We start from the raw sequence: 4185 nt of genomic DNA on the forward strand, positions 1-4185 counted from the left end.
AAATTCTGAAAAATACCCAAAGCTATAACCCATGGTTTTTTCAAAAAATGGCTCCAAATTCACCCGAAATTTTTATTACATTTTCTGATACATATTAAGGTCCTTACGCTGTGTAGCAAGTTTGAGCTGATTCTGACTTGAATTTTTCAAGTTTCGGCCATTTTAAGAAAATGCCAAAATTTTTAAAAATATCCAAGGCTATAGCTCATGCTTTTTCCAAAAAAATGGCTCCAAAATCACCCCAAACTTTTATTAAATTTTCTGATACATATTAATGTCCTTATGCTGTGTAGAAAGTTTGAGCTGATTAAAACTTCAATTTTTCAAGTTATGGCCATTTTAAGAAAACGCGAAAATTCTGAAAAATACCTAAGGTTTTTTCTGAAGAAAAATACCTAAAGCCCATGGTTTTGTCCAAAAAATTGCTCCAAAATCACTCCAAATTTTTATTAAATTTTCTAAAATATATTCATGTCCTTATTCCATGTAGAAAGTTTGAGCTGATTCCGACTTCAATTTTTTAAGTTACAGCCATCTTAAGAAAACGCCAAAATTTTGAAAAGAACCCAAGGCTATAGCCCATGGTTATGTATACAGTACATGTATACAGTATGTACATATACATACTGTATACATGTAATTATGATGCATTTACATGTACATTTTTGTACATGTACATTTTTTGCCACTGTCACCAAACTCTATACTATTTCTTAGGAGTGTTCAAGACAAACCATACGGAAGGGTTGCGGCAACATTTTACTTACTAGCAGAAGCTGAGAGACATCGGAAACTACATGTACAGTCATCACAACATGTTGTGGCTCCTGTCAGATCAGTGCTAGTGTGCTGGGAGGGGCAGGAGGAGGAGAGACTGCTAATACTTCACAGACAATACCATAGGTCGGGTTATATTCGCGGCTGCTAATATTCGCGATTTTTTCCCGCAGCTAGCAATTGCCATAGCAACTAGATGCTATTTTAATTGAAAACAGCGCGTTATTGAAGCACAGCACTCGATTGCAGTGTTCTTGAGTTGTTATTCTTCTCGCTGTTACTATTCCCTGGACTCTTTGAAGTTGCTTTAGCCAGTTCTTTTCAGAAATACTCTACTTGCTCTGCCTCGCCGTGTCTTGGGACTCTCCACCCATTCTAGTTAGTGTTTTATTAACTTGGGTGTGGTTTATAAGCACGACCGACCGACCAGCAGTGATTTTGTAGCGAAGAACTCGAAGCTAGCGGTCCATCTATACAAGAGGATAACAGATAGAGAACTGGAGTCTGGATGGCTCTACTCAAACTGCTCAAGAGTAGCTAATTAGCTGCTGAACACTGTAATTGTATAAACACGTGGTCAATTGTCATAGCAACAATCAATTTGTTTCCATGGTATTTAATTGAACTTCTTTATTAGTTTTTATGACCGCGAATATTAGCAGCCGCGAATATAACCCGACCTACGGTATCAGTTCCTGCACAACCTCCACTTAATAACATGTAAGTAATAAATGTTTACATGTACATATACATTGTACTTTTGCACATAAGGTACATCTACATTACTGTACATGTAATAATAATAATAATGATGATAATGATAAATTAAGCTACATCTTATAATTGGCTTTTCCACAAGGCTTTTGGAGCAACTTTTAAAATTCGTAAAAAAATTCCAATTTTGATAGAAATCAGTAGTCTACTACAGTTGAATGTGTACATGTACATGTACATATCACCTCTGTTTTTTCTCTGTATTTCTGTCTTCTTCTCTCCTTCTCCTCTATAGCATTTTCTCAGTATTATTTCTTAAGAGGTCACAAGAGGAGAGTCCCCTCCCTGTTGTATCCTGTGACTATAGCACTGCTTATGATACCAATCACTTGTTATCTGGTGGTCCTGATTTCTCTGTTAGATTGTGGGACCTCTTCAAAGGAATATTGTTCCACACTCTTGCAGTTCATGGTGGGGTGGTCAGTAGCATTGTAGCATGTCCTCCTCATATTAATGTAAGCTTTGCTCTCCCCCTCACTCTTTCTCTCTCACACCAAAGCATTCAATTGCTAATACATGTACATGTACATGTATTTGTAGCACATGTAATACCATCATGTAGTGCCCATTAAGTGTATAGTAATTAATATTCATGTACATGTAATTATTGTCACTGAAATACATGTGTATGTACATTTTCATATGTTGACTACTTACATGTGCATGTACATGTATAAGTTACTAATGTGCTGAAAAGTATTGTAAATGTTTTGTGGTTTTCATGTTGCCTTCATTTGCTTACTTTTTTGCTTCAATAATGTCATTTACATTTTTTGACAGTTACACATGTACATGTAAATATCAAGTTTTAAATGCAGTGTACATGTACATGTATATGCACAAATTACAATGTTTCCCTCCTCTCTCTCTCTCCCTCTAACCATCAGCTCACCTAGACTCCTAGTATCATGCCTTCATGCATGGAACCTTGACAACACACCGGACAAGTTAGTATTAGATTGGTACTAATAATCAATGTTTTGAAGAATGATATTATGAATAATGATAATGATGTATTGTTGTATTGTTGGCATTGTTACTGGGGCCATACATGTATCATCTGTCTTTCTTACTGTTGGAACTTAAGTATTGGCAATAGTTGAATTTGGCAATTTGCAATTGGTGGATTTTACATATGTACATGTATACATGTATTGGTGTCATTTGGTGATTTAGCAGGCAAATCCCATTGAGCATGCTCAGAATAAAACACAATGACAGATTTTATATTGCAGGATGTTCACTGCAACCAATATTAATTCCCCAGTTAATGTACTATAGTATTTAAGCAGAATACTGTTAATGAGGGTTGAGGTCTAAGACCGTGAAGAGAGGATGAGTATTTAAGAAGAGAAAGAGAGATTCGCTAGGAACTATGAGAATGGATTTAATGACTGCCTAAGTCGGACTATATATCTTTTAGCAAAAGCAACTGCTTATATGCCCATTATAATTGAATAAGTTGTGTGGGTGTCTGCAGGTGTTAACTAATGTTGATATGTACATTGATTGATGTTGTATGAGGACTTGTAAATGTATGCAGACTAGTATGTGTGTATAGTCCAGAAATTAATAAGTAAAATAATTAAATTATAAACACTACAGTACAATTTATATGGTATCATCTTTTTTATATGTCAATTGATATAAAATGATCACGAAATATTGAAATGAGGCATACATGTAGGTACTTTTGTGTATGTATTACTTCATTTTCTAAATTTGTCTTGTTTTTAATTTTTATTATAATTTTTTATGTATTATTAATATTTTTACATGTTGCATACATACACTGTATTGATGTCCTTATGCTGTGTAGCAAGTTTGAGGTGATTCCGACTTAAATTTTTTAAGTTACGGCCATTTTAAGAAAAAGCCAAAATTTTGATAAATACCCAAGGCTATAATAGCCCATGATTTTTCCAGAAAATGGCTTTGAAATCAGCCCTAAATTTTTATTACATTTTTTGATACATATTGATATCCTTATGCTGTATAGAAAATTTGACTCAATCCTGGCTTCAATTTTTTAAGTTACAGCCATTTTAAGAAAACACCAGAATTTTGAAAAATATCCAAGCTATAGTCCATGGTTTTTTCCAAAAAATGGCTAAAATTTCACTCCTAATTTTACTACTTTTTCTGATACATATTGATGTCCCTATGCTGTGTAGAAAGTTTAAGCTGATTCCGATTTCAATTTTTGTGTTATTGCCATTTTAAGAAAATACCAAAATTTGAAAAAGTCCCAAGACTATAATATTATATAGCCTATGGTTTTGTCCAAAAAAATTGCTCCAAAATCACCCCGAATTCTTATTATATTTTCTAATACATATTGATGTCCTTATGCTGTGTAGCAAGTTTGAGGTGATTCCGACTTGAATTTTTCAAGTTACAGCCATTTTAAGAAAACGCCAAAATTCTGAAAAATACCCAAAGCTATAACCCATGGTTTTTTCAAAAAATGGCTCCAAATTCACCCGAAATTTTTATTACATTTTCTGATACATATTAATGTCCTTACGCTGTGTAGCAAGTTTGAGCTGATTCTGACTTGAATTTTTCAAGTTTCGGCCATTTTAAGAAAATGCCAAAATTTTTAAAAATATCCAAGGCTATAGCTCATGCTTT

The 4185-nt window shown here is 33.9% G+C and overlaps 1 long non-coding RNA gene across 1 annotated transcript; it reads left to right on the forward strand.

Moving 5' to 3' along the window:
* The first annotated feature begins 1463 nt into the window (after positions 1–1463).
* On the forward strand, positions 1464–2506 carry LOC109588781 (uncharacterized). The gene is made up of 3 exons (XR_002188357.1): positions 1464–1497; positions 1787–2006; positions 2439–2506. It is a non-coding gene; the product is annotated as an uncharacterized LOC109588781 (long non-coding RNA).
* The last annotated feature ends 1679 nt before the right edge of the window (positions 2507–4185 follow it).

This window comes from Amphimedon queenslandica, unplaced genomic scaffold (genome assembly GCF_000090795.2).
Source record: "Amphimedon queenslandica unplaced genomic scaffold, v1.1 AMPQUscaffold_11861, whole genome shotgun sequence".
In the NCBI taxonomy this organism is placed as follows: domain Eukaryota; kingdom Metazoa; phylum Porifera; class Demospongiae; order Haplosclerida; family Niphatidae; genus Amphimedon; species Amphimedon queenslandica.